This window comes from Vigna unguiculata, unplaced genomic scaffold (assembly GCF_037176805.1).
Source record: "Vigna unguiculata cultivar grain cowpea cultivar isolate G323 ecotype 2 unplaced genomic scaffold, ASM3717680v1 ptg000026l_ERROPOS8475000, whole genome shotgun sequence".
Taxonomy (NCBI): domain Eukaryota; kingdom Viridiplantae; phylum Streptophyta; class Magnoliopsida; order Fabales; family Fabaceae; genus Vigna; species Vigna unguiculata.
Window position 1 is genome coordinate 199,275 of NW_028196671.1, and position 25,060 is coordinate 224,334.

The 25,060-nt window shown below is 46.6% G+C and overlaps 64 non-coding genes and 11 pseudogenes across 64 annotated transcripts; all 75 read left to right on the top strand.

Annotated features, from left to right (window-relative positions):
* The first annotated feature begins 200 nt into the window (after positions 1–200).
* On the top strand, positions 201–319 carry LOC146878449 (5S ribosomal RNA). The gene has a single exon (XR_014989761.1). It is a non-coding gene; the product is annotated as a 5S ribosomal RNA (ribosomal RNA).
* A 218-nt stretch (positions 320–537) lies between these two features.
* LOC146878450 (5S ribosomal RNA) lies at positions 538–656 on the top strand. Its single transcript, XR_014989213.1, has one exon. It is a non-coding gene; the product is annotated as a 5S ribosomal RNA (ribosomal RNA).
* Positions 657–862: 206 nt separating this feature from the next.
* LOC146878451 (5S ribosomal RNA) lies at positions 863–981 on the top strand. The gene has a single exon (XR_014989762.1). It is a non-coding gene; the product is annotated as a 5S ribosomal RNA (ribosomal RNA).
* A 218-nt stretch (positions 982–1,199) lies between these two features.
* On the top strand, positions 1,200–1,318 carry LOC146878452 (5S ribosomal RNA). The gene has a single exon (XR_014989163.1). It is a non-coding gene; the product is annotated as a 5S ribosomal RNA (ribosomal RNA).
* Positions 1,319–1,536: 218 nt separating this feature from the next.
* Positions 1,537–1,655, top strand: LOC146878453 (5S ribosomal RNA). Its single transcript, XR_014989763.1, has one exon. It is a non-coding gene; the product is annotated as a 5S ribosomal RNA (ribosomal RNA).
* A 218-nt stretch (positions 1,656–1,873) lies between these two features.
* LOC146878454 (5S ribosomal RNA) lies at positions 1,874–1,992 on the top strand. The gene has a single exon (XR_014989765.1). It is a non-coding gene; the product is annotated as a 5S ribosomal RNA (ribosomal RNA).
* Positions 1,993–2,210: 218 nt separating this feature from the next.
* LOC146878455 (5S ribosomal RNA) lies at positions 2,211–2,329 on the top strand. Its single transcript, XR_014989214.1, has one exon. It is a non-coding gene; the product is annotated as a 5S ribosomal RNA (ribosomal RNA).
* A 206-nt stretch (positions 2,330–2,535) lies between these two features.
* LOC146878456 (5S ribosomal RNA) lies at positions 2,536–2,654 on the top strand. The gene has a single exon (XR_014989766.1). It is a non-coding gene; the product is annotated as a 5S ribosomal RNA (ribosomal RNA).
* A 218-nt stretch (positions 2,655–2,872) lies between these two features.
* LOC146878457 (5S ribosomal RNA) lies at positions 2,873–2,991 on the top strand. Its single transcript, XR_014989767.1, has one exon. It is a non-coding gene; the product is annotated as a 5S ribosomal RNA (ribosomal RNA).
* A 206-nt stretch (positions 2,992–3,197) lies between these two features.
* Positions 3,198–3,316, top strand: LOC146878458 (5S ribosomal RNA). Its single transcript, XR_014989768.1, has one exon. It is a non-coding gene; the product is annotated as a 5S ribosomal RNA (ribosomal RNA).
* Positions 3,317–3,525: 209 nt separating this feature from the next.
* Positions 3,526–3,644, top strand: LOC146878459 (5S ribosomal RNA). Its single transcript, XR_014989769.1, has one exon. It is a non-coding gene; the product is annotated as a 5S ribosomal RNA (ribosomal RNA).
* A 218-nt stretch (positions 3,645–3,862) lies between these two features.
* LOC146878460 (5S ribosomal RNA) lies at positions 3,863–3,981 on the top strand. The gene has a single exon (XR_014989771.1). It is a non-coding gene; the product is annotated as a 5S ribosomal RNA (ribosomal RNA).
* A 209-nt stretch (positions 3,982–4,190) lies between these two features.
* Positions 4,191–4,309, top strand: LOC146878461 (5S ribosomal RNA). The gene has a single exon (XR_014989162.1). It is a non-coding gene; the product is annotated as a 5S ribosomal RNA (ribosomal RNA).
* Positions 4,310–4,518: 209 nt separating this feature from the next.
* LOC146878462 (5S ribosomal RNA) lies at positions 4,519–4,637 on the top strand. Its single transcript, XR_014989343.1, has one exon. It is a non-coding gene; the product is annotated as a 5S ribosomal RNA (ribosomal RNA).
* Positions 4,638–4,855: 218 nt separating this feature from the next.
* On the top strand, positions 4,856–4,974 carry LOC146878463 (5S ribosomal RNA). Its single transcript, XR_014989772.1, has one exon. It is a non-coding gene; the product is annotated as a 5S ribosomal RNA (ribosomal RNA).
* Positions 4,975–5,192: 218 nt separating this feature from the next.
* Positions 5,193–5,311, top strand: LOC146878464 (5S ribosomal RNA). Its single transcript, XR_014989216.1, has one exon. It is a non-coding gene; the product is annotated as a 5S ribosomal RNA (ribosomal RNA).
* A 218-nt stretch (positions 5,312–5,529) lies between these two features.
* LOC146878465 (5S ribosomal RNA) lies at positions 5,530–5,648 on the top strand. Its single transcript, XR_014989773.1, has one exon. It is a non-coding gene; the product is annotated as a 5S ribosomal RNA (ribosomal RNA).
* Positions 5,649–5,866: 218 nt separating this feature from the next.
* On the top strand, positions 5,867–5,985 carry LOC146878466 (5S ribosomal RNA). Its single transcript, XR_014989267.1, has one exon. It is a non-coding gene; the product is annotated as a 5S ribosomal RNA (ribosomal RNA).
* A 218-nt stretch (positions 5,986–6,203) lies between these two features.
* Positions 6,204–6,322, top strand: LOC146878467 (5S ribosomal RNA). Its single transcript, XR_014989156.1, has one exon. It is a non-coding gene; the product is annotated as a 5S ribosomal RNA (ribosomal RNA).
* A 218-nt stretch (positions 6,323–6,540) lies between these two features.
* On the top strand, positions 6,541–6,659 carry LOC146878468 (5S ribosomal RNA). Its single transcript, XR_014989774.1, has one exon. It is a non-coding gene; the product is annotated as a 5S ribosomal RNA (ribosomal RNA).
* A 218-nt stretch (positions 6,660–6,877) lies between these two features.
* LOC146878469 (5S ribosomal RNA) lies at positions 6,878–6,996 on the top strand. Its single transcript, XR_014989153.1, has one exon. It is a non-coding gene; the product is annotated as a 5S ribosomal RNA (ribosomal RNA).
* A 218-nt stretch (positions 6,997–7,214) lies between these two features.
* Positions 7,215–7,333, top strand: LOC146878470 (5S ribosomal RNA). The gene has a single exon (XR_014989775.1). It is a non-coding gene; the product is annotated as a 5S ribosomal RNA (ribosomal RNA).
* Positions 7,334–7,551: 218 nt separating this feature from the next.
* LOC146878471 (5S ribosomal RNA) lies at positions 7,552–7,670 on the top strand. The gene has a single exon (XR_014989527.1). It is a non-coding gene; the product is annotated as a 5S ribosomal RNA (ribosomal RNA).
* A 218-nt stretch (positions 7,671–7,888) lies between these two features.
* On the top strand, positions 7,889–8,007 carry LOC146878472 (5S ribosomal RNA). Its single transcript, XR_014989776.1, has one exon. It is a non-coding gene; the product is annotated as a 5S ribosomal RNA (ribosomal RNA).
* A 218-nt stretch (positions 8,008–8,225) lies between these two features.
* Positions 8,226–8,344, top strand: LOC146878473 (5S ribosomal RNA). The gene has a single exon (XR_014989777.1). It is a non-coding gene; the product is annotated as a 5S ribosomal RNA (ribosomal RNA).
* A 218-nt stretch (positions 8,345–8,562) lies between these two features.
* LOC146878474 (5S ribosomal RNA) lies at positions 8,563–8,681 on the top strand. Its single transcript, XR_014989217.1, has one exon. It is a non-coding gene; the product is annotated as a 5S ribosomal RNA (ribosomal RNA).
* A 218-nt stretch (positions 8,682–8,899) lies between these two features.
* Positions 8,900–9,018, top strand: LOC146878475 (5S ribosomal RNA). Its single transcript, XR_014989778.1, has one exon. It is a non-coding gene; the product is annotated as a 5S ribosomal RNA (ribosomal RNA).
* Positions 9,019–9,236: 218 nt separating this feature from the next.
* On the top strand, positions 9,237–9,355 carry LOC146878476 (5S ribosomal RNA; annotated as a pseudogene).
* Positions 9,356–9,549: 194 nt separating this feature from the next.
* LOC146878477 (5S ribosomal RNA) lies at positions 9,550–9,668 on the top strand. Its single transcript, XR_014989779.1, has one exon. It is a non-coding gene; the product is annotated as a 5S ribosomal RNA (ribosomal RNA).
* Positions 9,669–9,886: 218 nt separating this feature from the next.
* On the top strand, positions 9,887–10,005 carry LOC146878478 (5S ribosomal RNA). Its single transcript, XR_014989780.1, has one exon. It is a non-coding gene; the product is annotated as a 5S ribosomal RNA (ribosomal RNA).
* A 218-nt stretch (positions 10,006–10,223) lies between these two features.
* LOC146878479 (5S ribosomal RNA) lies at positions 10,224–10,342 on the top strand. Its single transcript, XR_014989782.1, has one exon. It is a non-coding gene; the product is annotated as a 5S ribosomal RNA (ribosomal RNA).
* A 218-nt stretch (positions 10,343–10,560) lies between these two features.
* On the top strand, positions 10,561–10,679 carry LOC146878480 (5S ribosomal RNA; annotated as a pseudogene).
* Positions 10,680–10,873: 194 nt separating this feature from the next.
* LOC146878481 (5S ribosomal RNA) lies at positions 10,874–10,992 on the top strand. The gene has a single exon (XR_014989783.1). It is a non-coding gene; the product is annotated as a 5S ribosomal RNA (ribosomal RNA).
* Positions 10,993–11,192: 200 nt separating this feature from the next.
* On the top strand, positions 11,193–11,311 carry LOC146878482 (5S ribosomal RNA). Its single transcript, XR_014989278.1, has one exon. It is a non-coding gene; the product is annotated as a 5S ribosomal RNA (ribosomal RNA).
* Positions 11,312–11,530: 219 nt separating this feature from the next.
* Positions 11,531–11,649, top strand: LOC146878483 (5S ribosomal RNA). Its single transcript, XR_014989784.1, has one exon. It is a non-coding gene; the product is annotated as a 5S ribosomal RNA (ribosomal RNA).
* A 218-nt stretch (positions 11,650–11,867) lies between these two features.
* Positions 11,868–11,986, top strand: LOC146878484 (5S ribosomal RNA). Its single transcript, XR_014989218.1, has one exon. It is a non-coding gene; the product is annotated as a 5S ribosomal RNA (ribosomal RNA).
* A 218-nt stretch (positions 11,987–12,204) lies between these two features.
* On the top strand, positions 12,205–12,323 carry LOC146878485 (5S ribosomal RNA). The gene has a single exon (XR_014989785.1). It is a non-coding gene; the product is annotated as a 5S ribosomal RNA (ribosomal RNA).
* A 218-nt stretch (positions 12,324–12,541) lies between these two features.
* Positions 12,542–12,660, top strand: LOC146878486 (5S ribosomal RNA). The gene has a single exon (XR_014989219.1). It is a non-coding gene; the product is annotated as a 5S ribosomal RNA (ribosomal RNA).
* A 218-nt stretch (positions 12,661–12,878) lies between these two features.
* LOC146878487 (5S ribosomal RNA) lies at positions 12,879–12,997 on the top strand (annotated as a pseudogene).
* A 194-nt stretch (positions 12,998–13,191) lies between these two features.
* LOC146878488 (5S ribosomal RNA) lies at positions 13,192–13,310 on the top strand. The gene has a single exon (XR_014989786.1). It is a non-coding gene; the product is annotated as a 5S ribosomal RNA (ribosomal RNA).
* A 218-nt stretch (positions 13,311–13,528) lies between these two features.
* On the top strand, positions 13,529–13,647 carry LOC146878489 (5S ribosomal RNA). The gene has a single exon (XR_014989220.1). It is a non-coding gene; the product is annotated as a 5S ribosomal RNA (ribosomal RNA).
* A 218-nt stretch (positions 13,648–13,865) lies between these two features.
* LOC146878490 (5S ribosomal RNA) lies at positions 13,866–13,984 on the top strand (annotated as a pseudogene).
* A 194-nt stretch (positions 13,985–14,178) lies between these two features.
* On the top strand, positions 14,179–14,297 carry LOC146878491 (5S ribosomal RNA). The gene has a single exon (XR_014989787.1). It is a non-coding gene; the product is annotated as a 5S ribosomal RNA (ribosomal RNA).
* A 218-nt stretch (positions 14,298–14,515) lies between these two features.
* On the top strand, positions 14,516–14,634 carry LOC146878492 (5S ribosomal RNA). Its single transcript, XR_014989788.1, has one exon. It is a non-coding gene; the product is annotated as a 5S ribosomal RNA (ribosomal RNA).
* A 218-nt stretch (positions 14,635–14,852) lies between these two features.
* Positions 14,853–14,971, top strand: LOC146878493 (5S ribosomal RNA; annotated as a pseudogene).
* Positions 14,972–15,165: 194 nt separating this feature from the next.
* Positions 15,166–15,284, top strand: LOC146878494 (5S ribosomal RNA; annotated as a pseudogene).
* Positions 15,285–15,478: 194 nt separating this feature from the next.
* LOC146878495 (5S ribosomal RNA) lies at positions 15,479–15,597 on the top strand. Its single transcript, XR_014989789.1, has one exon. It is a non-coding gene; the product is annotated as a 5S ribosomal RNA (ribosomal RNA).
* A 218-nt stretch (positions 15,598–15,815) lies between these two features.
* On the top strand, positions 15,816–15,934 carry LOC146878496 (5S ribosomal RNA). The gene has a single exon (XR_014989221.1). It is a non-coding gene; the product is annotated as a 5S ribosomal RNA (ribosomal RNA).
* Positions 15,935–16,152: 218 nt separating this feature from the next.
* On the top strand, positions 16,153–16,271 carry LOC146878497 (5S ribosomal RNA). Its single transcript, XR_014989790.1, has one exon. It is a non-coding gene; the product is annotated as a 5S ribosomal RNA (ribosomal RNA).
* A 218-nt stretch (positions 16,272–16,489) lies between these two features.
* Positions 16,490–16,608, top strand: LOC146878498 (5S ribosomal RNA; annotated as a pseudogene).
* A 194-nt stretch (positions 16,609–16,802) lies between these two features.
* LOC146878499 (5S ribosomal RNA) lies at positions 16,803–16,921 on the top strand. The gene has a single exon (XR_014989791.1). It is a non-coding gene; the product is annotated as a 5S ribosomal RNA (ribosomal RNA).
* Positions 16,922–17,122: 201 nt separating this feature from the next.
* On the top strand, positions 17,123–17,241 carry LOC146878500 (5S ribosomal RNA). The gene has a single exon (XR_014989793.1). It is a non-coding gene; the product is annotated as a 5S ribosomal RNA (ribosomal RNA).
* Positions 17,242–17,459: 218 nt separating this feature from the next.
* On the top strand, positions 17,460–17,578 carry LOC146878501 (5S ribosomal RNA). Its single transcript, XR_014989794.1, has one exon. It is a non-coding gene; the product is annotated as a 5S ribosomal RNA (ribosomal RNA).
* Positions 17,579–17,796: 218 nt separating this feature from the next.
* Positions 17,797–17,915, top strand: LOC146878502 (5S ribosomal RNA). Its single transcript, XR_014989222.1, has one exon. It is a non-coding gene; the product is annotated as a 5S ribosomal RNA (ribosomal RNA).
* Positions 17,916–18,133: 218 nt separating this feature from the next.
* Positions 18,134–18,252, top strand: LOC146878503 (5S ribosomal RNA). Its single transcript, XR_014989795.1, has one exon. It is a non-coding gene; the product is annotated as a 5S ribosomal RNA (ribosomal RNA).
* A 218-nt stretch (positions 18,253–18,470) lies between these two features.
* LOC146878504 (5S ribosomal RNA) lies at positions 18,471–18,589 on the top strand. Its single transcript, XR_014989796.1, has one exon. It is a non-coding gene; the product is annotated as a 5S ribosomal RNA (ribosomal RNA).
* Positions 18,590–18,807: 218 nt separating this feature from the next.
* On the top strand, positions 18,808–18,926 carry LOC146878505 (5S ribosomal RNA; annotated as a pseudogene).
* Positions 18,927–19,120: 194 nt separating this feature from the next.
* LOC146878506 (5S ribosomal RNA) lies at positions 19,121–19,239 on the top strand. Its single transcript, XR_014989269.1, has one exon. It is a non-coding gene; the product is annotated as a 5S ribosomal RNA (ribosomal RNA).
* Positions 19,240–19,457: 218 nt separating this feature from the next.
* Positions 19,458–19,576, top strand: LOC146878507 (5S ribosomal RNA). The gene has a single exon (XR_014989223.1). It is a non-coding gene; the product is annotated as a 5S ribosomal RNA (ribosomal RNA).
* Positions 19,577–19,794: 218 nt separating this feature from the next.
* On the top strand, positions 19,795–19,913 carry LOC146878508 (5S ribosomal RNA). Its single transcript, XR_014989797.1, has one exon. It is a non-coding gene; the product is annotated as a 5S ribosomal RNA (ribosomal RNA).
* Positions 19,914–20,131: 218 nt separating this feature from the next.
* LOC146878509 (5S ribosomal RNA) lies at positions 20,132–20,250 on the top strand (annotated as a pseudogene).
* A 212-nt stretch (positions 20,251–20,462) lies between these two features.
* Positions 20,463–20,581, top strand: LOC146878510 (5S ribosomal RNA). The gene has a single exon (XR_014989798.1). It is a non-coding gene; the product is annotated as a 5S ribosomal RNA (ribosomal RNA).
* A 201-nt stretch (positions 20,582–20,782) lies between these two features.
* On the top strand, positions 20,783–20,901 carry LOC146878511 (5S ribosomal RNA). Its single transcript, XR_014989799.1, has one exon. It is a non-coding gene; the product is annotated as a 5S ribosomal RNA (ribosomal RNA).
* A 218-nt stretch (positions 20,902–21,119) lies between these two features.
* LOC146878512 (5S ribosomal RNA) lies at positions 21,120–21,238 on the top strand. The gene has a single exon (XR_014989800.1). It is a non-coding gene; the product is annotated as a 5S ribosomal RNA (ribosomal RNA).
* Positions 21,239–21,456: 218 nt separating this feature from the next.
* Positions 21,457–21,575, top strand: LOC146878513 (5S ribosomal RNA). Its single transcript, XR_014989224.1, has one exon. It is a non-coding gene; the product is annotated as a 5S ribosomal RNA (ribosomal RNA).
* Positions 21,576–21,793: 218 nt separating this feature from the next.
* Positions 21,794–21,912, top strand: LOC146878514 (5S ribosomal RNA). The gene has a single exon (XR_014989801.1). It is a non-coding gene; the product is annotated as a 5S ribosomal RNA (ribosomal RNA).
* A 218-nt stretch (positions 21,913–22,130) lies between these two features.
* On the top strand, positions 22,131–22,249 carry LOC146878515 (5S ribosomal RNA). Its single transcript, XR_014989802.1, has one exon. It is a non-coding gene; the product is annotated as a 5S ribosomal RNA (ribosomal RNA).
* Positions 22,250–22,467: 218 nt separating this feature from the next.
* LOC146878516 (5S ribosomal RNA) lies at positions 22,468–22,586 on the top strand (annotated as a pseudogene).
* Positions 22,587–22,780: 194 nt separating this feature from the next.
* On the top strand, positions 22,781–22,899 carry LOC146878517 (5S ribosomal RNA). Its single transcript, XR_014989271.1, has one exon. It is a non-coding gene; the product is annotated as a 5S ribosomal RNA (ribosomal RNA).
* Positions 22,900–23,100: 201 nt separating this feature from the next.
* Positions 23,101–23,219, top strand: LOC146878518 (5S ribosomal RNA). Its single transcript, XR_014989804.1, has one exon. It is a non-coding gene; the product is annotated as a 5S ribosomal RNA (ribosomal RNA).
* Positions 23,220–23,437: 218 nt separating this feature from the next.
* LOC146878519 (5S ribosomal RNA) lies at positions 23,438–23,556 on the top strand. Its single transcript, XR_014989805.1, has one exon. It is a non-coding gene; the product is annotated as a 5S ribosomal RNA (ribosomal RNA).
* A 218-nt stretch (positions 23,557–23,774) lies between these two features.
* LOC146878520 (5S ribosomal RNA) lies at positions 23,775–23,893 on the top strand. The gene has a single exon (XR_014989225.1). It is a non-coding gene; the product is annotated as a 5S ribosomal RNA (ribosomal RNA).
* A 218-nt stretch (positions 23,894–24,111) lies between these two features.
* On the top strand, positions 24,112–24,230 carry LOC146878521 (5S ribosomal RNA). Its single transcript, XR_014989806.1, has one exon. It is a non-coding gene; the product is annotated as a 5S ribosomal RNA (ribosomal RNA).
* A 218-nt stretch (positions 24,231–24,448) lies between these two features.
* On the top strand, positions 24,449–24,567 carry LOC146878522 (5S ribosomal RNA; annotated as a pseudogene).
* A 194-nt stretch (positions 24,568–24,761) lies between these two features.
* Positions 24,762–24,880, top strand: LOC146878523 (5S ribosomal RNA). Its single transcript, XR_014989807.1, has one exon. It is a non-coding gene; the product is annotated as a 5S ribosomal RNA (ribosomal RNA).
* The last annotated feature ends 180 nt before the right edge of the window (positions 24,881–25,060 follow it).

Here is a 25,060-nt window from a genome sequence, read left to right on the forward strand (position 1 = left end):
TTTCCTACGTTCTTTTCATCACTGTTTTCTTTTGCAATCAAATCCTAAATTATCACCTAAATCATTCCAACTGACTACTACCAAAATCTCTTCAGACCAAAACAACCCACCTCACGTCCCCGTGCCCCCGCGCCGCGCCAAGTGTTCAAACTTAGGCCCAATGCGAAACCCATATGTACATTGATCGTGCAATACTTCACAGGTGCGATCATACCAGCACTAATGCACCGGATCCCATCAGAACTCCGCAGTTAAGCGTGCTTGGGCGAGAGTAGTACTAGGATGGGTGACCTCCTGGGAAGTCCTCGTGTTGCACCTCTTTTTTACGTTATTTTCTTTTCCTACGTTCTTTTCATCACTGTTTTCTTTTGCAATCAAATCCTAAATTATCACCTAAATCATTCCAACTGACTACTACCAAAATCTCTTCAGACCAAAACAACCCACCTCACGTCCCCGTGCCCCTGCGCCGCGCCAAGTGTTCAAACTTAGGCCCAATGCGAAACCCATATGTACATTGATCGTGCAATACTTCACAGGTGCGATCATACCAGCACTAATGCACCGGATCCCATCAGAACTCCGCAGTTAAGTGTGCTTGGGCGAGAGTAGTACTAGGATGGGTGACCTCCTGGGAAGTCCTCGTGTTGCACCTCTTTTTTACGTTATTTTCTTTTCCTACGTTCTTTTCATCACTGTTTTCTTTTGCAATCAAATCCTAAATCATTCCAACTGACTACTACCAAAATCTCTTCAGACCAAAACAACCCACCTCACGTCCCCGTGCCCCCGCGCCGCGCCAAGTGTTCAAACTTAGGCCCAATGCGAAACCCATATGTACATTGATCGTGCAATACTTCACAGGTGCGATCATACCAGCACTAATGCACCGGATCCCATCAGAACTCCGCAGTTAAGCGTGCTTGGGCGAGAGTAGTACTAGGATGGGTGACCTCCTGGGAAGTCCTCGTGTTGCACCTCTTTTTTACGTTATTTTCTTTTCCTACGTTCTTTTCATCACTGTTTTCTTTTGCAATCAAATCCTAAATTATCACCTAAATCATTCCAACTGACTACTACCAAAATCTCTTCAGACCAAAACAACCCACCTCACGTCCCCGTGCCCCCGCGCCGCGCCAAGTGTTCAAACTTAGGCCCAATGCGAAACCCATATGTACATTGATCGTGCAATACTTCACAGGTGCGATCATACCAGCACAAATGCACCGGATCCCATCAGAACTCCGCAGTTAAGCGTGCTTGGGCGAGAGTAGTACTAGGATGGGTGACCTCCTGGGAAGTCCTCGTGTTGCACCTCTTTTTTACGTTATTTTCTTTTCCTACGTTCTTTTCATCACTGTTTTCTTTTGCAATCAAATCCTAAATTATCACCTAAATCATTCCAACTGACTACTACCAAAATCTCTTCAGACCAAAACAACCCACCTCACGTCCCCGTGCCCCCGCGCCGCGCCAAGTGTTCAAACTTAGGCCCAATGCGAAACCCATATGTACATTGATCGTGCAATACTTCACAGGTGCGATCATACCAGCACTAATGCACCGGATCCCATCAGAACTCCGCAGTTAAGCGTGCTTGGGCGAGAGTAGTACTAGGATGGGTGACCTCCTGGGAAGTCCTCGTGTTGCACCTCTTTTTTACGTTATTTTCTTTTCCTACGTTCTTTTCATCACTGTTTTCTTTTGCAATCAAATCCTAAATTATCACCTAAATCATTCCAACTGACTACTACCAAAATCTCTTCAGACCAAAACAACCCACCTCACGTCCCCGTGCCCCCGCGCCGCGCCAAGTGTTCAAACTTAGGCCCAATGCGAAACCCATATGTACATTGATCGTGCAATACTTCACAGGTGCGATCATACCAGCACTAATGCACCGGATCCCATCAGAACTCCGCAGTTAAGCGTGCTTGGGCGAGAGTAGTACTAGGATGGGTGACCTCCTGGGAAGTCCTCGTGTTGCACCTCTTTTTTACGTTATTTTCTTTTCCTACGTTCTTTTCATCACTGTTTTCTTTTGCAATCAAATCCTAAATTATCACCTAAATCATTCCAACTGACTACTACCAAAATCTCTTCAGACCAAAACAACCCACCTCACGTCCCCGTGCCCCTGCGCCGCGCCAAGTGTTCAAACTTAGGCCCAATGCGAAACCCATATGTACATTGATCGTGCAATACTTCACAGGTGCGATCATACCAGCACTAATGCACCGGATCCCATCAGAACTCCGCAGTTAAGTGTGCTTGGGCGAGAGTAGTACTAGGATGGGTGACCTCCTGGGAAGTCCTCGTGTTGCACCTCTTTTTTACGTTATTTTCTTTTCCTACGTTCTTTTCATCACTGTTTTCTTTTGCAATCAAATCCTAAATCATTCCAACTGACTACTACCAAAATCTCTTCAGACCAAAACAACCCACCTCACGTCCCCGTGCCCCCGCGCCGCGCCAAGTGTTCAAACTTAGGCCCAATGCGAAACCCATATGTACATTGATCGTGCAATACTTCACAGGTGCGATCATACCAGCACTAATGCACCGGATCCCATCAGAACTCCGCAGTTAAGCGTGCTTGGGCGAGAGTAGTACTAGGATGGGTGACCTCCTGGGAAGTCCTCGTGTTGCACCTCTTTTTTACGTTATTTTCTTTTCCTACGTTCTTTTCATCACTGTTTTCTTTTGCAATCAAATCCTAAATTATCACCTAAATCATTCCAACTGACTACTACCAAAATCTCTTCAGACCAAAACAACCCACCTCACGTCCCCGTGCCCCCGCGCCGCGCCAAGTGTTCAAACTTAGGCCCAATGCGAAACCCATATGTACATTGATCGTGCAATACTTCACAGGTGCGATCATACCAGCACTAATGCACCGGATCCCATCAGAACTCCGCAGTTAAGCGTGCTTGGGCGAGAGTAGTACTAGGATGGGTGACCTCCTGGGAAGTCCTCGTGTTGCACCTCTTTTTTACGTTATTTTCTTTTCCTACGTTCTTTTCATCACTGTTTTCTTTTGCAATCAAATCCTAAATCATTCCAACTGACTACTACCAAAATCTCTTCAGACCAAAACAACCCACCTCACGTCCCCGTGCCCCCGCGCCGCGCCAAGTGTTCAAACTTAGGCCCAATGCGAAACCCATATGTACATTGATCGTGCAATACTTCACAGGTGCGATCATACCAGCACTAATGCACCGGATCCCATCAGAACTCCGCAGTTAAGCGTGCTTGGGCGAGAGTAGTACTAGGATGGGTGACCTCCTGGGAAGTCCTCGTGTTGCACCTCTTTTTTACGTTATTTTCTTTTCCTACGTTCTTTTCATCACTGTTTTCTTTTGCAATCAAATCCTAAATCATTCCAACTGACTACTACCAAAATCTCTTCAGACCAAAACAACCCACCTCACGTCCCCGTGCCCCCGCGCCGCCGCGCCAAGTGTTCAAACTTAGGCTCAATGCGAAACCCATATGTACATTGATCGTGCAATACTTCACAGGTGCGATCATACCAGCACTAATGCACCGGATCCCATCAGAACTCCGCAGTTAAGCGTGCTTGGGCGAGAGTAGTACTAGGATGGGTGACCTCCTGGGAAGTCCTCGTGTTGCACCTCTTTTTTACGTTATTTTCTTTTCCTACGTTCTTTTCATCACTGTTTTCTTTTGCAATCAAATCCTAAATTATCACCTAAATCGTTCCAACTGACTACTACCAAAATCTCTTCAGACCAAAACAACCCACCTCACGTCCCCGTGCCCCCGCGCCGCGCCAAGTGTTCAAACTTAGGCCCAATGCGAAACCCATATGTACATTGATCGTGCAATACTTCACAGGTGCGATCATACCAGCACTAATGCACCGGATCCCATCAGAACTCCGCAGTTAAGCGTGCTTGGGCGAGAGTAGTACTAGGATGGGTGACCTCCTGGGAAGTCCTCGTGTTGCACCTCTTTTTTACGTTATTTTCTTTTCCTACGTTCTTTTCATCACTGTTTTCTTTTGCAATCAAATCCTAAATCATTCCAACTGACTACTACCAAAATCTCTTCAGACCAAAACAACCCACCTCACGTCCCCGTGCCCCCGCGCCGCCGCGCCAAGTGTTCAAACTTAGGCCCAATGCGAAACCCATATGTACATTGATCGTGCAATACTTCACAGGTGCGATCATACCAGCACTAATGCACCGGATCCCATCAGAACTCCGCAGTTAAGCGTGCATGGGCGAGAGTAGTACTAGGATGGGTGACCTCCTGGGAAGTCCTCGTGTTGCACCTCTTTTTTACGTTATTTTCTTTTCCTACGTTCTTTTCATCAGTGTTTTCTTTTGCAATCAAATCCTAAATCATTCCAACTGACTACTACCAAAATCTCTTCAGACCAAAACAACCCACCTCACGTCCCCGTGCCCCCGCGCCGCCGCGCCAAGTGTTCAAACTTAGGCCCAATGCGAAACCCATATGTACATTGATCGTGCAATACTTCACAGGTGCGATCATACCAGCACTAATGCACCAGATCCCATCAGAACTCCGCAGTTAAGCGTGCTTGGGCGAGAGTAGTACTAGGATGGGTGACCTCCTGGGAAGTCCTCGTGTTGCACCTCTTTTTTACGTTATTTTCTTTTCCTACGTTCTTTTCATCACTGTTTTCTTTTGCAATCAAATCCTAAATTATCACCTAAATCATTCCAACTGACTACTACCAAAATCTCTTCAGACCAAAACAACCCACCTCACGTCCCCGTGCCCCCGCGCCGCGCCAAGTGTTCAAACTTAGGCCCAATGCGAAACCCATATGTACATTGATCGTGCAATACTTCACAGGTGCGATCATACCAGCACTAATGCACCGGATCCCATCAGAACTCCGCAGTTAAGCGTGCTTGGGCGAGAGTAGTACTAGGATGGGTGACCTCCTGGGAAGTCCTCGTGTTGCACCTCTTTTTTACGTTATTTTCTTTTCCTACGTTCTTTTCATCACTGTTTTCTTTTGCAATCAAATCCTAAATTATCACCTAAATCATTCCAACTGACTACTACCAAAATCTCTTCAGACCAAAACAACCCACCTCACGTCCCCGTGCCCCTGCGCCGCGCCAAGTGTTCAAACTTAGGCCCAATGCGAAACCCATATGTACATTGATCGTGCAATACTTCACAGGTGCGATCATACCAGCACTAATGCACCGGATCCCATCAGAACTCCGCAGTTAAGTGTGCTTGGGCGAGAGTAGTACTAGGATGGGTGACCTCCTGGGAAGTCCTCGTGTTGCACCTCTTTTTTACGTTATTTTCTTTTCCTACGTTCTTTTCATCACTGTTTTCTTTTGCAATCAAATCCTAAATTATCATCTAAATCATTCCAACTGACTACTACCAAAATCTCTTCAGACCAAAACAACCCACCTCACGTCCCCGTGCCCCCGCGCCGCGCCAAGTGTTCAAACTTAGGCCCAATGCGAAACCCATATGTACATTGATCGTGCAATACTTCACAGGTGCGATCATACCAGCACTAATGCACCGGATCCCATCAGAACTCCGCAGTTAAGCGTGCTTGGGCGAGAGTAGTACTAGGATGGGTGACCTCCTGGGAAGTCCTCGTGTTGCACCTCTTTTCTACGTTATTTTCTTTTCCTACGTTCTTTTCATCACTGTTTTCTTTTGCAATCAAATCCTAAATTATCACCTAAATCATTCCAACTGACTACTACCAAAATCTCTTCAGACCAAAACAACCCACCTCACGTCCCCGTGCCCCCGCGCCGCGCCAAGTGTTCAAACTTAGGCCCAATGCGAAACCCATATGTACATTGATCGTGCAATACTTCACAGGTGCGATCATACCAGCACTAATGCACCGGATCCCATCAGAACTCCGCAGTTAAGCGTGCTTGGGCGAGAGTAGTACTAGGATGGGTGACCTCCAGGGAAGTCCTCGTGTTGCACCTCTTTTTTACGTTATTTTCTTTTCCTACGTTCTTTTCATCACTGTTTTCTTTTGCAATCAAATCCTAAATTATCACCTAAATCATTCCAACTGACTACTACCAAAATCTCTTCAGACCAAAACAACCCACCTCACGTCCCCGTGCCCCCGCGCCGCGCCAAGTGTTCAAACTTAGGCCCAATGCGAAACCCATATGTACATTGATCGTGCAATACTTCACAGGTGCGATCATACCAGCACTAATGCACCGGATCCCATCAGAACTCCGCAGTTAAGCGTGCTTGGGCGAGAGTAGTACTAGGATGGGTGACCTTCTGGGAAGTCCTCGTGTTGCACCTCTTTTTTACGTTATTTTCTTTTCCTACGTTCTTTTCATCACTGTTTTCTTTTGCAATCAAATCCTAAATTATCACCTAAATCATTCCAACTGACTACTACCAAAATCTCTTCAGACCAAAACAACCCACCTCACGTCCCCGTGCCCCCGCGCCGCGCCAAGTGTTCAAACTTAGGCCCAATGCGAAACCCATATGTACATTGATCGTGCAATACTTCACAGGTGCGATCATACCAGCACTAATGCACCGGATCCCATCAGAACTCCGCAGTTAAGCGTGCTTGGGCGAGAGTAGTACTAGGATGGGTGACCTCCTGGGAAGTCCTCGTGTTGCACCTCTTTTTTACGTTATTTTCTTTTCCTACGTTCTTTTCATCACTGTTTTCTTTTGCAATCAAATCCTAAATTATCACCTAAATCATTCCAACTGACTACTACCAAAATCTCTTCAGACCAAAACAACCCACCTCACGTCCCCGTGCCCCCGCGCCGCGCCAAGTGTTCAAACTTAGGCCCAATGCGAAACCCATATGTACATTGATCGTGCAATACTTCACAGGTGCGATCATACCAGCACTAAAGCACCGGATCCCATCAGAACTCCGCAGTTAAGCGTGCTTGGGCGAGAGTAGTACTAGGATGGGTGACCTCCTGGGAAGTCCTCGTGTTGCACCTCTTTTGTACGTTATTTTCTTTTCCTACGTTCTTTTCATCACTGTTTTCTTTTGCAATCAAATCCTAAATTATCACCTAAATCATTCCAACTGACTACTACCAAAATCTCTTCAGACCAAAACAACCCACCTCACGTCCCCGTGCCCCCGCGCCGCGCCAAGTGTTCAAACTTAGGCCCAATGCGAAACCCATATGTACATTGATCGTGCAATACTTCACAGGTGCGATCATACCAGCACTAATGCACCGGATCCCATCAGAACTCCGCAGTTAAGCGTGCTTGGGCGAGAGTAGTACTAGGATGGGTGACCTCCTGGGAAGTCCTCGTGTTGCACCTCTTTTCTACGTTATTTTCTTTTCCTACGTTCTTTTCATCACTGTTTTCTTTTGCAATCAAATCCTAAATTATCACCTAAATCATTCCAACTGACTACTACCAAAATCTCTTCAGACCAAAACAACCCACCTCACGTCCCCGTGCCCCCGCGCCGCGCCAAGTGTTCAAACTTAGGCCCAATGCGAAACCCATATGTACATTGATCGTGCAATACTTCACAGGTGCGATCATACCAGCACTAAAGCACCGGATCCCATCAGAACTCCGCAGTTAAGCGTGCTTGGGCGAGAGTAGTACTAGGATGGGTGACCTCCTGGGAAGTCCTCGTGTTGCACCTCTTTTTTACGTTATTTTCTTTTCCTACGTTCTTTTCATCACTGTTTTCTTTTGCAATCAAATCCTAAATTATCACCTAAATCATTCCAACTGACTACTACCAAAATCTCTTCAGACCAAAACAACCCACCTCACGTCCCCGTGCCCCCGCGCCGCGCCAAGTGTTCAAACTTAGGCCCAATGCGAAACCCATATGTACATTGATCGTGCAATACTTCACAGGTGCGATCATACCAGCACTAATGCACCGGATCCCATCAGAACTCCGCAGTTAAGCGTGCTTGGGCGAGAGTAGTACTAGGATGGGTGACCTCCTGGGAAGTCCTCGTGTTGCACCTCTTTTTTACGTTATTTTCTTTTCCTACGTTCTTTTCATCACTGTTTTCTTTTGCAATCAAATCCTAAATTATCACCTAAATCATTCCAACTGACTACTACCAAAATCTCTTCAGACCAAAACAACCCACCTCACGTCCCCGTGCCCCCGCGCCGCGCCAAGTGTTCAAACTTAGGCCCAATGCGAAACCCATATGTACATTGATCGTGCAATACTTCACAGGTGCGATCATACCAGCACTAATGCACCGGATCCCATCAGAACTCCGCAGTTAAGCGTGCTTGGGCGAGAGTAGTACTAGGATGGGTGACCTCCTGGGAAGTCCTCGTGTTGCACCTCTTTTTTACGTTATTTTCTTTTCCTACGTTCTTTTCATCACTGTTTTCTTTTGCAATCAAATCCTAAATTATCACCTAAATCATTCCAACTGACTACTACCAAAATCTCTTCAGACCAAAACAACCCACCTCACGTCCCCGTGCCCCCGCGCCGCGCCAAGTGTTCAAACTTAGGCCCAATGCGAAACCCATATGTACATTGATCGTGCAATACTTCACAGGTGCGATCATACCAGCACTAATGCACCGGATCCCATCAGAACTCCGCAGTTAAGTGTGCTTGGGCGAGAGTAGTACTAGGATGGGTGACCTCCTGGGAAGTCCTCGTGTTGCACCTCTTTTTTACGTTATTTTCTTTTCCTACGTTCTTTTCATCACTGTTTTCTTTTGCAATCAAATCCTAAATTATCACCTAAATCATTCCAACTGACTACTACCAAAATCTCTTCAGACCAAAACAACCCACCTCACGTCCCCGTGCCCCCGCGCCGCGCCAAGTGTTCAAACTTAGGCCCAATGCGAAACCCATATGTACATTGATCGTGCAATACTTCACAGGTGCGATCATACCAGCACTAATGCACCGGATCCCATCAGAACTCCGCAGTTAAGCGTGCTTGGGCGAGAGTAGTACTAGGATGGGTGACCTCCTGGGAAGTCCTCGTGTTGCACCTCTTTTTTACGTTATTTTCTTTTCCTACGTTCTTTTCATCACTGTTTTCTTTTGCAATCAAATCCTAAATTATCACCTAAATCATTCCAACTGACTACTACCAAAATCTCTTCAGACCAAAACAACCCACCTCACGTCCCCGTGCCCCCGCGCCGCGCCAAGTGTTCAAACTTAGGCCCAATGCGAAACCCATATGTACATTGATCGTGCAATACTTCACAGGTGCGATCATACCAGCACTAATGCACCGGATCCCATCAGAACTCCGCAGTTAAGCGTGCTTGGGCGAGAGTAGTACTAGGATGGGTGACCTCCTGGGAAGTCCTATTTTCTTTTCCTACGTTCTTTTCATCACTGTTTTCTTTTGCAATCAAATCCTAAATTATCACCTAAATCATTCCAACTGACTACTACCAAAATCTCTTCAGACCAAAACAACCCACCTCACGTCCCCGTGCCCCCGCGCCGCGCCAAGTGTTCAAACTTAGGCCCAATGCGAAACCCATATGTACATTGATCGTGCAATACTTCACAGGTGCGATCATACCAGCACTAATGCACCGGATCCCATCAGAACTCCGCAGTTAAGCGTGCTTGGGCGAGAGTAGTACTAGGATGGGTGACCTCCTGGGAAGTCCTCGTGTTGCACCTCTTTTTTACGTTATTTTCTTTTCCTACGTTCTTTTCATCACTGTTTTCTTTTGCAATCAAATCCTAAATTATCACCTAAATCATTCCAACTGACTACTACCAAAATCTCTTCAGACCAAAACAACCCACCTCACGTCCCCGTGCCCCCGCGCCGCGCCAAGTGTTCAAACTTAGGCCCAATGCGAAACCCATATGTACATTGATCGTGCAATACTTCACAGGTGCGATCATACCAGCACTAATGCACCGGATCCCATCAGAACTCCGCAGTTAAGCGTGCTTGGGCGAGAGTAGTACTAGGATGGGTGACCTCCTGGGAAGTCCTCGTGTTGCACCTCTTTTCTACGTTATTTTCTTTTCCTACGTTCTTTTCATCACTGTTTTCTTTTGCAATCAAATCCTAAATTATCACCTAAATCATTCCAACTGACTACTACTAAAATCTCTTCAGACCAAAACAACCCACCTCACGTCCCCGTGCCCCCGCGCCGCGCCAAGTGTTCAAACTTAGGCCCAATGCGAAACCCATATGTACATTGATCGTGCAATACTTCACAGGTGCGATCATACCAGCACTAATGCACCGGATCCCATCAGAACTCCGCAGTTAAGCGTGCTTGGGCGAGAGTAGTACTAGGATGGGTGACCTCCTGGGAAGTCCTCGTGTTGCACCTCTTTTTTACGTTATTTTCTTTTCCTACGTTCTTTTCATCACTGTTTTCTTTTGCAATCAAATCCTAAATTATCACCTAAATCATTCCAACTGACTACTACCAAAATGTCTTCAGACCAAAACAACCCACCTCACGTCCCCGTGCCCCCGCGCCGCGCCAAGTGTTCAAACTTAGGCCCAATGCGAAACCCATATGTACATTGATCGTGCAATACTTCACAGGTGCGATCATACCAGCACTAATGCACCGGATCCCATCAGAACTCCGCAGTTAAGCGTGCTTGGGCGAGAGTAGTACTAGGATGGGTGACCTCCTGGGAAGTCCTATTTTCTTTTCCTACGTTCTTTTCATCACTGTTTTCTTTTGCAATCAAATCCTAAATTATCACCTAAATCATTCCAACTGACTACTACCAAAATCTCTTCAGACCAAAACAACCCACCTCACGTCCCCGTGCCCCCGCGCCGCGCCAAGTTTTCAAACTTAGGCCCAATGCGAAACCCATATGTACATTGATCGTGCAATACTTCACAGGTGCGATCATACCAGCACTAATGCACCGGATCCCATCAGAACTCCGCAGTTAAGCGTGCTTGGGCGAGAGTAGTACTAGGATGGGTGACCTCCTGGGAAGTCCTCGTGTTGCACCTCTTTTTTACGTTATTTTCTTTTCCTACGTTCTTTTCATCACTGTTTTCTTTTGCAATCAAATCCTAAATCATTCCAACTGACTACTACCAAAATCTCTTCAGACCAAAACAACCCACCTCACGTCCCGCGCCGCCGCGCCAAGTGTTCAAACTTAGGCCCAATGCGAAACCCATATGTACATTGATCGTGCAATACTTCACAGGTGCGATCATACTAGCACTAATGCACCGGATCCCATCAGAACTCCGCAGTTAAGCGTGCTTGGGCGAGAGTAGTACTAGGATGGGTGACCTCCTGGGAAGTCCTCGTGTTGCACCTCTTTTTTTACGTTATTTTCTTTTCCTACGTTCTTTTCATCACTGTTTTCTTTTGCAATCAAATCCTAAATTATCACCTAAATCATTCCAACTGACTACTACCAAAATCTCTTCAGACCAAAACAACCCACCTCACGTCCCCGTGCCCCCGCGCCGCGCCAAGTGTTCAAACTTAGGCCCAATGCGAAACCCATATGTACATTGATCGTGCAATACTTCACAGGTGCGATCATACCAGCACTAATGCACCGGATCCCATCAGAACTCCGCAGTTAAGCGTGCTTGGGCGAGAGTAGTACTAGGATGGGTGACCTCCTGGGAAGTCCTCGTGTTGCACCTCTTTTTTACGTTATTTTCTTTTCCTACGTTCTTTTCATCACTGTTTTCTTTTGCAATCAAATCCTAAATTATCACCTAAATCATTCCAACTGACTACTACCAAAATCTCTTCAGACCAAAACAACCCACCTCACGTCCCCGTGCCCCCGCGCCGCGCCAAGTGTTCAAACTTAGGCCCAATGCGAAACCCATATGTACATTGATCGTGCAATACTTCACAGGTGCGATCATACCAGCACTAATGCACCGGATCCCATCAGAACTCCGCAGTTAAGTGTGCTTGGGCGAGAGTAGTACTAGGATGGGTGACCTCCTGGGAAGTCCTCGTGTTGCACCTCTTTTTTACGTTATTTTCTTTTCCTAAGTTCTTTTCATCACTGTTTTCTTTTGCAATCAAATCCTAAATTATCACCTAAATCATTCCAACTGACTACTACCAAAATCTCTTCAGACCAAAACAACCCACCTCACGTCCCCGTGCCCCCGCGCCGCGCCAAGTGTTCAAACTTAGGCCCAATGCGAAACCCATATGTACATTGATCGTGCAATACTTCACAGGTGCGATCATACCAGCACTAATGCACCGGATCCCATCAGAACTCCGCAGTTAAGCGTGCTTGGGCGAGAGTAGTACTAGGATGGGTGACCTCCTGGGAAGTCCTCGTGTTGCACCTCTTTTCTACGTTATTTTCTTTTCCTACGTTCTTTTCATCACTGTTTTCTTTTGCAATCAAATCCTAAATTATCACCTAAATCATTCCAACTGACTACTACTAAAATCTCTTCAGACCAAAACAACCCACCTCACGTCCCCGTGCCCCCGCGCCGCGCCAAGTGTTCAAACTTAGGCCCAATGCGAAACCCATATGTACATTGATCGTGCAATACTTCACAGGTGCGATCATACCAGCACTAATGCACCGGATCCCATCAGAACTCCGCAGTTAAGTGTGCTTGGGCGAGAGTAGTACTAGGATGGGTGACCTCCTGGGAAGTCCTCGTGTTGCACCTCTTTTTTACGTTATTTTCTTTTCCTACGTTCTTTTCATCACTGTTTTCTTTTGCAATCAAATCCTAAATTATCACCTAAATCATTCCAACTGACTACTACCAAAATCTCTTCAGACCAAAACAACCCACCTCACGTCCCCGTGCCCCCGCGCCGCGCCAAGTGTTCAAACTTAGGCCCAATGCGAAACCCATATGTACATTGATCGTGCAATACTTCACAGGTGCGATCATACCAGCACTAATGCACCGGATCCCATCAGAACTCCGCAGTTAAGCGCGCTTGGGCGAGAGTAGTACTAGGATGGGTGACCTCCTGGGAAGTCCTATTTTCTTTTCCTACGTTCTTTTCATCACTGTTTTCTTTTGCAATCAAATCCTAAATTATCACCTAAATCATTCCAACTGACTACTACCAAAATCTCTTCAGACCAAAACAACCCACCTCACGTCCCCGTGCCCCCGCGCCGCGCCAAGTGTTCAAACTTAGGCCCAATGCGAAACCCATATGTACATTGATCGTGCAATACTTCACAGGTGCGATCATACCAGCACTAATGCACCGGATCCCATCAGAACTCCGCAGTTAAGCGTGCTTGGGCGAGAGTAGTACTAGGATGGGTGACCTCCTGGGAAGTCCTCGTGTTGCACCTCTTTTCTACGTTATTTTCTTTTCCTACGTTCTTTTCATCACTGTTTTCTTTTGCAATCAAATCCTAAATTATCACCTAAATCATTCCAACTGACTACTACTAAAATCTCTTCAGACCAAAACAACCCACCTCACGTCCCCGTGCCCCCGCGCCGCGCCAAGTGTTCAAACTTAGGCCCAATGCGAAACCCATATGTACATTGATCGTGCAATACTTCACAGGTGCGATCATACCAGCACTAATGCACCGGATCCCATCAGAACTCCGCAGTTAAGTGTGCTTGGGCGAGAGTAGTACTAGGATGGGTGACCTCCTGGGAAGTCCTCGTGTTGCACCTCTTTTTTACGTTATTTTCTTTTCCTACGTTCTTTTCATCACTGTTTTCTTTTGCAATCAAATCCTAAATTATCACCTAAATCATTCCAACTGACTACTACCAAAATCTCTTCAGACCAAAACAACCCACCTCACGTCCCCGTGCCCCCGCGCCGCGCCAAGTGTTCAAACTTAGGCCCAATGCGAAACCCATATGTACATTGATCGTGCAATACTTCACAGGTGCGATCATACCAGCACTAATGCACCGGATCCCATCAGAACTCCGCAGTTAAGCGCGCTTGGGCGAGAGTAGTACTAGGATGGGTGACCTCCTGGGAAGTCCTATTTTCTTTTCCTACGTTCTTTTCATCACTGTTTTCTTTTGCAATCAAATCCTAAATTATCACCTAAATCATTCCAACTGACTACTACCAAAATCTCTTCAGACCAGAACAAGCCACCTCACGTCCCCGTGCCCCCGCGCCGCGCCAAGTGTTCAAACTTAGGCCCAATGCGAAACCCATATGTACATTGATCGTGCAATACTTCACAGGTGCGATCATACCAGCACTAATGCACCGGATCCCATCAGAACTCCGCAGTTAAGCGTGCTTGGGCGAGAGTAGTACTAGGATGGGTGACCTCCTGGGAAGTCCTCGTGTTGCACCTCTTTTTTACGTTATTTTCTTTTCCTACGTTCTTTTCATCACTGTTTTCTTTTGCAATCAAATCCTAAATTATCACCTAAATCATTCCAACTGACTACTACCAAAATCTCTTCAGACCAAAACAACCCACCTCACGTCCCCGTGCCCCCGCGCCGCGCCAAGTGTTCAAACTTAGGCCCAATGCGAAACCCATATGTACATTGATCGTGCAATACTTCACAGGTGCGATCATACCAGCACTAATGCACCGGATCCCATCAGAACTCCGCAGTTAAGCGTGCTTGGGCGAGAGTAGTACTAGGATGGGTGACCTCCTGGGAAGTCCTCGTGTTGCACCTCTTTTTTACGTTATTTTCTTTTCCTACGTTCTTTTCATCACTGTTTTCTTTTGCAATCAAATCCTAAATTATCACCTAAATCATTCCAACTGACTACTACCAAAATCTCTTCAGACCAAAACAACCCACCTCATGTCCCCGTGCCCCCGCGCCGCGCCAAGTGTTCAAACTTAGGCCCAATGCGAAACCCATATGTACATTGATCGTGCAATACTTCACAGGTGCGATCATACCAGCACTAATGCACCGGATCCCATCAGAACTCCGTAGTTAAGCGTGCTTGGGCGAGAGTAGTACTAGGATGGGTGACCTCCTGGGAAGTCCTATTTTCTTTTCCTATGTTCTTTTCATCACTGTTTTCTTTTGCAATCAAATCCTAAATTATCACCTAAATCATTCCAACTGACTACTACCAAAATCTCTTCAGACCAAAACAACCCACCTCACGTCCCCGTGCCCCCGCGCCGCGCCAAGTGTTCAAACTTAGGCCCAATGCGAAACCCATATGTACATTGATCGTGCAATACTTCACAGGTGCGATCATACCAGCACTAATGCACCGGATCCCATCAGAACTCCGCAGTTAAGCGTGCTTGGGCGAGAGTAGTACTAGGATGGGTGACCTCCTGGGAAGTCCTATTTTCTTTTCCTACGTTCTTTTCATCACTGTTTTCTTTTGCAATCAAATCCTAAATTATCACCTAAATCATTCCAACTGACTACTACCAAAATCTCTTCAGACCAAAACAACCCACCTCACGTCCCCGTGCCCCCGCGCCGCGCCAAGTGTTCAAACTTAGGCCCAATGCGAAACCCATATGTACATTGATCGTGCAATACTTCACAGGTGCGATCATACCAGCACTAATGCACCGGATCCCATCAGAACTCCGCAGTTAAGCGTGCTTGGGCGAGAGTAGTACTAGGATGGGTGACCTCCTGGGAAGTCCTCGTGTTGCACCTCTTTTTTACGTTATTTTCTTTTCCTACGTTCTTTTCATCACTGTTTTCTTTTGCAATCAAATCCCAAATTATCACCTAAATCATTCCAACTGACTACTACCAAAATCTCTTCAGACCAAAACAACCCACCTCACGTCCCCGTGCCCCCGCGCCGCGCCAAGTGTTCAAACTTAGGCCCAATGCGAAACCCATATGTACATTGATCGTGCAATACTTCACAGGTGCGATCATACCAGCACTAATGCACCGGATCCCATCAGAACTCCGCAGTTAAGTGTGCTTGGGCGAGAGTAGTACTAGGATGGGTGACCTCCTGGGAAGTCCTCGTGTTGCACCTCTTTTTTACGTTATTTTCTTTTCCTACGTTCTTTTCATCACTGTTTTCTTTTGCAATCAAATCCTAAATTATCACCTAAATCATTCCAACTGACTACTACCAAAATCTCTTCAGACCAAAACAACCCACCTCACGTCCCCGTGCCCCCGCGCCGCGCCAAGTGTTCAAACTTAGGCCCAATGCGAAACCCATATGTACATTGATCGTGCAATACTTCACAGGTGCGATCATACCAGCACTAATGCACCGGATCCCATCAGAACTCCGCAGTTAAGCGTGCTTGGGCGAGAGTAGTACTAGGATGGGTGACCTCCTGGGAAGTCCTCGTGTTGCACCTCTTTTTTACGTTATTTTCTTTTCCTACGTTCTTTTCATCACTGTTTTCTTTTGCAATCAAATCCTAAATTATCACCTAAATCATTCCAACTGACTACTACCAAAATCTCTTCAGACCAAAACAACCCACCTCACGTCCCCGTGCCCCCGCGCCGCGCCAAGTGTTCAAACTTAGGCCCAATGCGAAACCCATATGTACATTGATCGTGCAATACTTCACAGGTGCGATCATACCAGCACTAATGCACCGGATCCCATCAGAACTCCGCAGTTAAGCGTGCTTGGGCGAGAGTAGTACTAGGATGGGTGACCTCCTGGGAAGTCCTATTTTCTTTTCCTACGTTCTTTTCATCACTGTTTTCTTTTGCAATCAAATCCTAAATTATCACCTAAATCATTCCAACTGACTACTACCAAAATCTCTTCAGACCAAAACAACCCACCTCACGTCCCCGTGCCCCCGCGCCGCGCCAAGTGTTCAAACTTAGGCCCAATGCGAAACCCATATGTACATTGATCGTGCAATACTTCACAGGTGCGATCATACCAGCACTAATGCACCGGATCCCATCAGAACTCCGCAGTTAAGCGTGCTTGGGCGAGAGTAGTACTAGGATGGGTGACCTCCTGGGAAGTCCTCGTGTTGCACCTCTTTTTTACGTTATTTTCTTTTCCTACGTTCTTTTCATCACTGTTTTCTTTTGCAATCAAATCCTAAATCATTCCAACTGACTACTACCAAAATCTCTTCAGACCAAAACAACCCACCTCACGTCCCCGCGCCGCCGCGCCAAGTGTTCAAACTTAGGCCCAATGCGAAACCCATATGTACATTGATCGTGCAATACTTCACAGGTGCGATCATACCAGCACTAATGCACCGGATCCCATCAGAACTCCGCAGTTAAGCGTGCTTGGGCGAGAGTAGTACTAGGATGGGTGACCTCCTGGGAAGTCCTCGTGTTGCACCTCTTTTTTACGTTATTTTCTTTTCCTACGTTCTTTTCATCACTGTTTTCTTTTGCAATCAAATCCTAAATTATCACCTAAATCATTCCAACTGACTACTACCAAAATCTCTTCAGACCAAAACAACCCACCTCACGTCCCCGTGCCCCCGCGCCGCGCCAAGTGTTCAAACTTAGGCCCAATGCGAAACCCATATGTACATTGATCGTGCAATACTTCACAGGTGCGATCATACCAGCACTAATGCACCGGATCCCATCAGAACTCCGCAGTTAAGCGTGCTTGGGCGAGAGTAGTACTAGGATGGGTGACCTCCTGGGAAGTCCTCGTGTTGCACCTCTTTTTTACGTTATTTTCTTTTCCTACGTTCTTTTCATCACTGTTTTCTTTTGCAATCAAATCCTAAATTATCACCTAAATCATTCCAACTGACTACTACCAAAATCTCTTCAGACCAAAACAACCCACCTCACGTCCCCGTGCCCCCGCGCCGCGCCAAGTGTTCAAACTTAGGCCCAATGCGAAACCCATATGTACATTGATCGTGCAATACTTCACAGGTGCGATCATACCAGCACTAATGCACCGGATCCCATCAGAACTCCGCAGTTAAGTGTGCTTGGGCGAGAGTAGTACTAGGATGGGTGACCTCCTGGGAAGTCCTCGTGTTGCACCTCTTTTTTACGTTATTTTCTTTTCCTACGTTCTTTTCATCACTGTTTTCTTTTGCAATCAAATCCTAAATTATCACCTAAATCATTCCAACTGACTACTACCAAAATCTCTTCAGACCAAAACAACCCACCTCACGTCCCCGTGCCCCCGCGCCGCGCCAAGTGTTCAAACTTAGGCCCAATGCGAAACCCATATGTACATTGATCGTGCAATACTTCACAGGTGCGATCATACCAGCACTAATGCACCGGATCCCATCAGAACTCCGCAGTTAAGCGTGCTTGGGCGAGAGTAGTACTAGGATGGGTGACCTCCTGGGAAGTCCTCGTGTTGCACCTCTTTTCTACGTTATTTTCTTTTCCTACGTTCTTTTCATCACTGTTTTCTTTTGCAATCAAATCCTAAATTATCACCTAAATCATTCCAACTGACTACTACTAAAATCTCTTCAGACCAAAACAACCCACCTCACGTCCCCGTGCCCCCGCGCCGCGCCAAGTGTTCAAACTTAGGCCCAATGCGAAACCCATATGTACATTGATCGTGCAATACTTCACAGGTGCGATCATACCAGCACTAATGCACCGGATCCCATCAGAACTCCGCAGTTAAGCGTGCTTGGGCGAGAGTAGTACTAGGATGGGTGACCTCCTGGGAAGTCCTCGTGTTGCACCTCTTTTTTACGTTATTTTCTTTTCCTACGTTCTTTTCATCACTGTTTTCTTTTGCAATCAAATCCTAAATTATCACCTAAATCATTCCAACTGACTACTACCAAAATGTCTTCAGACCAAAACAACCCACCTCACGTCCCCGTGCCCCCGCGCCGCGCCAAGTGTTCAAACTTAGGCCCAATGCGAAACCCATATGTACATTGATCGTGCAATACTTCACAGGTGCGATCATACCAGCACTAATGCACCGGATCCCATCAGAACTCCGCAGTTAAGCGTGCTTGGGCGAGAGTAGTACTAGGATGGGTGACCTCCTGGGAAGTCCTATTTTCTTTTCCTACGTTCTTTTCATCACTGTTTTCTTTTGCAATCAAATCCTAAATTATCACCTAAATCATTCCAACTGACTACTACCAAAATCTCTTCAGACCAAAACAACCCACCTCACGTCCCCGTGCCCCCGCGCCGCGCCAAGTTTTCAAACTTAGGCCCAATGCGAAACCCATATGTACATTGATCGTGCAATACTTCACAGGTGCGATCATACCAGCACTAATGCACCGGATCCCATCAGAACTCCGCAGTAAAGCGTGCTTGGGCGAGAGTAGTACTAGGATGGGTGACCTCCTGGGAAGTCCTCGTGTTGCACCTCTTTTTTACGTTATTTTCTTTTCCTACGTTCTTTTCATCACTGTTTTCTTTTGCAATCAAATCCCAAATTATCACCTAAATCATTCCAACTGACTACTACCAAAATCTCTTCAGACCAAAACAACCCACCTCACGTCCCCGTGCCCCCGCGCCGCGCCAAGTGTTCAAACTTAGGCCCAATGCGAAACCCATATGTACATTGATCGTGCAATACTTCACAGGTGCGATCATACCAGCACTAATGCACCGGATCCCATCAGAACTCCGCAGTTAAGTGTGCTTGGGCGAGAGTAGTACTAGGATGGGTGACCTCCTGGGAAGTCCTCGTGTTGCACCTCTTTTTTACGTTATTTTCTTTTCCTACGTTCTTTTCATCACTGTTTTCTTTTGCAATCAAATCCTAAATTATCACCTAAATCATTCCAACTGACTACTACCAAAATCTCTTCAGACCAAAACAACCCACCTCACGTCCCCGTGCCCCCGCGCCGCGCCAAGTGTTCAAACTTAGGCCCAATGCGAAACCCATATGTACATTGATCGTGCAATACTTCACAGGTGCGATCATACCAGCACTAATGCACCGGATCCCATCAGAACTCCGCAGTTAAGCGTGCTTGGGCGAGAGTAGTACTAGGATGGGTGACCTCCTGGGAAGTCCTCGTGTTGCACCTCTTTTTTACGTTATTTTCTTTTCCTACGTTCTTTTCATCACTGTTTTCTTTTGCAATCAAATCCTAAATTATCACCTAAATCATTCCAACTGACTACTACCAAAATCTCTTCAGACCAAAACAACCCACCTCACGTCCCCGTGCCCCCGCGCCGCGCCAAGTGTTCAAACTTAGGCCCAATGCGAAACCCATATGTACATTGATCGTGCAATACTTCACAGGTGCGATCATACCAGCACTAATGCACCGGATCCCATCAGAACTCCGCAGTTAAGCGTGCTTGGGCGAGAGTAGTACTAGGATGGGTGACCTCCTGGGAAGTCCTATTTTCTTTTCCTACGTTCTTTTCATCACTGTTTTCTTTTGCAATCAAATCCTAAATTATCACCTAAATCATTCCAACTGACTACTACCAAAATCTCTTCAGACCAAAACAACCCACCTCACCAAAACAACCCACCTCACGTCCCCGTGCCCCCGCGCCGCGCCAAGTGTTCAAACTTAGGCCCAATGCGAAACCCATATGTACATTGATCGTGCAATACTTCACAGGTGCGATCATACCAGCACTAATGCACCGGATCCCATCAGAACTCCGCAGTTAAGCGTGCTTGGGCGAGAGTAGTACTAGGATGGGTGACCTCCTGGGAAGTCCTCGTGTTGCACCTCTTTTTTACGTTATTTTCTTTTCCTACGTTCTTTTCATCACTGTTTTCTTTTGCAATCAAATCCTAAATCATTCCAACTGACTACTACCAAAATCTCTTCAGACCAAAACAACCCACCTCACGTCCCCGCGCCGCCGCGCCAAGTGTTCAAACTTAGGCCCAATGCGAAACCCATATGTACATTGATCGTGCAATACTTCACAGGTGCGATCATACCAGCACTAATGCACCGGATCCCATCAGAACTCCGCAGTTAAGCGTGCTTGGGCGAGAGTAGTACTAGGATGGGTGACCTCCTGGGAAGTCCTCGTGTTGCACCTCTTTTTTACGTTATTTTCTTTTCCTACGTTCTTTTCATCACTGTTTTCTTTTGCAATCAAATCCTAAATTATCACCTAAATCATTCCAACTGACTACTACCAAAATCTCTTCAGACCAAAACAACCCACCTCACGTCCCCGTGCCCCCGCGCCGCGCCAAGTGTTCAAACTTAGGCCCAATGCGAAACCCATATGTACATTGATCGTGCAATACTTCACAGGTGCGATCATACCAGCACTAATGCACCGGATCCCATCAGAACTCCGCAGTTAAGCGTGCTTGGGCGAGAGTAGTACTAGGATGGGTGACCTCCTGGGAAGTCCTCGTGTTGCACCTCTTTTTTACGTTATTTTCTTTTCCTACGTTCTTTTCATCACTGTTTTCTTTTGCAATCAAATCCTAAATTATCACCTAAATCATTCCAACTGACTACTACCAAAATCTCTTCAGACCAAAACAACCCACCTCACGTCCCCGTGCCCCCGCGCCGCGCCAAGTGTTCAAACTTAGGCCCAATGCGAAACCCATATGTACATTGATCGTGCAATACTTCACAGGTGCGATCATACCAGCACTAATGCACCGGATCCCATCAGAACTCCGCAGTTAAGTGTGCTTGGGCGAGAGTAGTACTAGGATGGGTGACCTCCTGGGAAGTCCTCGTGTTGCACCTCTTTTTTACGTTATTTTCTTTTCCTACGTTCTTTTCATCACTGTTTTCTTTTGCAATCAAATCCTAAATTATCACCTAAATCATTCCAACTGACTACTACCAAAATCTCTTCAGACCAAAACAACCCACCTCACGTCCCCGTGCCCCCGCGCCGCGCCAAGTGTTCAAACTTAGGCCCAATGCGAAACCCATATGTACATTGATCGTGCAATACTTCACAGGTGCGATCATACCAGCACTAATGCACCGGATCCCATCAGAACTCCGCAGTTAAGCGTGCTTGGGCGAGAGTAGTACTAGGATGGGTGACCTCCTGGGAAGTCCTCGTGTTGCACCTCTTTTCTACGTTATTTTCTTTTCCTACGTTCTTTTCATCACTGTTTTCTTTTGCAATCAAATCCTAAATTATCACCTAAATCATTCCAACTGACTACTACTAAAATCTCTTCAGACCAAAACAACCCACCTCACGTCCCCGTGCCCCCGCGCCGCGCCAAGTGTTCAAACTTAGGCCCAATGCGAAACCCATATGTACATTGATCGTGCAATACTTCACAGGTGCGATCATACCAGCACTAATGCACCGGATCCCATCAGAACTCCGCAGTTAAGCGTGCTTGGGCGAGAGTAGTACTAGGATGGGTGACCTCCTGGGAAGTCCTCGTGTTGCACCTCTTTTTTACGTTATTTTCTTTTCCTACGTTCTTTTCATCACTGTTTTCTTTTGCAATCAAATCCTAAATTATCACCTAAATCATTCCAACTGACTACTACCAAAATGTCTTCAGACCAAAACAACCCACCTCACGTCCCCGTGCCCCCGCGCCGCGCCAAGTGTTCAAACTTAGGCCCAATGCGAAACCCATATGTACATTGATCGTGCAATACTTCACAGGTGCGATCATACCAGCACTAATGCACCGGATCCCATCAGAACTCCGCAGTTAAGCGTGCTTGGGCGAGAGTAGTACTAGGATGGGTGACCTCCTGGGAAGTCCTATTTTCTTTTCCTACGTTCTTTTCATCACTGTTTTCTTTTGCAATCAAATCCTAAATTATCACCTAAATCATTCCAACTGACTACTACCAAAATCTCTTCAGACCAAAACAACCCACCTCACGTCCCCGTGCCCCCGCGCCGCGCCAAGTTTTCAAACTTAGGCCCAATGCGAAACCCATATGTACATTGATCGTGCAATACTTCACAGGTGCGATCATACCAGCACTAATGCACCGGATCCCATCAGAACTCCGCAGTAAAGCGTGCTTGGGCGAGAGTAGTACTAGGATGGGTGACCTCCTGGGAAGTCCTCGTGTTGCACCTCTTTTTTACGTTATTTTTATTTCCTACGTTCTTTTCATCACTGTTTTCTTTTGCAATCAAATCCTAAATCATTCCAACTGACTACTACCAAAATCTCTTCAGACCAAAACAACCCACCTCACGTCCCCGCGCCGCCGCGCCAAGTGTTCAAACTTAGGCCCAATGCGAAACCCATATGTACATTGATCGTGCAATACTTCACAGGTGCGATCATACCAGCACTAATGCACCGGATCCCATCAGAACTCCGCAGTTAAGCGTGCTTGGGCGAGAGTAGTACTAGGATGGGTGACCTCCTGGGAAGTCCTCGTGTTGCACCTCTTTTTTACGTTATTTTCTTTTCCTACGTTCTTTTCATCACTGTTTTCTTTTGCAATCAAATCCTAAATTATCACCTAAATCATTCCAACTGACTACTACCAAAATCTCTTCAGACCAAAACAACCCACCTCACGTCCCCGTGCCCCCGCGCCGCGCCAAGTGTTCAAACTTAGGCCCAATGCGAAACCCATATGTACATTGATCGTGCAATACTTCACAGGTGCGATCATACCAGCACTAATGCACCGGATCCCATCAGAACTCCGCAGTTAAGCGTGCTTGGGCGAGAGTAGTACTAGGATGGGTGACCTCCTGGGAAGTCCTCGTGTTGCACCTCTTTTTTACGTTATTTTCTTTTCCTACGTTCTTTTCATCACTGTTTTCTTTTGCAATCAAATCCTAAATTATCACCTAAATCATTCCAACTGACTACTACCAAAATCTCTTCAGACCAAAACAACCCACCTCACGTCCCCGTGCCCCCGCGCCGCGCCAAGTGTTCAAACTTAGGCCCAATGCGAAACCCATATGTACATTGATCGTGCAATACTTCACAGGTGCGATCATACCAGCACTAATGCACCGGATCCCATCAGAACTCCGCAGTTAAGTGTGCTTGGGCGAGAGTAGTACTAGGATGGGTGACCTCCTGGGAAGTCCTCGTGTTGCACCTCTTTTTTACGTTATTTTCTTTTCCTACGTTCTTTTCATCACTGTTTTCTTTTGCAATCAAATCCTAAATTATCACCTAAATCATTCCAACTGACTACTACCAAAATCTCTTCAGACCAAAACAACCCACCTCACGTCCCCGTGCCCCCGCGCCGCGCCAAGTGTTCAAACTTAGGCCCAATGCGAAACCCATATGTACATTGATCGTGCAATACTTCACAGGTGCGATCATACCAGCACTAATGCACCGGATCCCATCAGAACTCCGCAGTTAAGCGTGCTTGGGCGAGAGTAGTACTAGGATGGGTGACCTCCTGGGAAGTCCTCGTGTTGCACCTCTTTTTTACGTTATTTTCTTTTCCTACGTTCTTTTCATCACTGTTTTCTTTTGCAATCAAATCCTAAATTATCACCTAAATCATTCCAACTGACTACTACCAAAATCTCTTCAGACCAAAACAACCCACCTCACGTCCCCGTGCCCCCGCGCCGCGCCAAGTGTTCAAACTTAGGCCCAATGCGAAACCCATATGTACATTGATCGTGCAATACTTCACAGGTGCGATCATACCAGCACTAATGCACCGGATCCCATCAGAACTCCGCAGTTAAGCGTGCTTGGGCGAGAGTAGTACTAGGATGGGTGACCTCCTGGGAAGTCCTATTTTCTTTTCCTACGTTCTTTTCATCACTGTTTTCTTTTGCAATCAAATCCTAAATTATCACCTAAATCATTCCAACTGACTACTACCAAAATCTCTTCAGACCAAAACAACCCACCTCACGTCCCCGTGCCCCCGCGCCGCGCCAAGTGTTCAAACTTAGGCCCAATGCGAAACCCATATGTACATTGATCGTGCAATACTTCACAGGTGCGATCATACCAGCACTAATGCACCGGATCCCATCAGAACTCCGCAGTTAAGCGTGCTTGGGCGAGAGTAGTACTAGGATGGGTGACCTCCTGGGAAGTCCTCGTGTTGCACCTCTTTTTTACGTTATTTTCTTTTCCTACGTTCTTTTCATCACTGTTTTCTTTTGCAATCAAATCCTAAATCATTCCAACTGACTACTACCAAAATCTCTTCAGACCAAAACAACCCACCTCACGTCCCCGCGCCGCCGCGCCAAGTGTTCAAACTTAGGCCCAATGCGAAACCCATATGTAC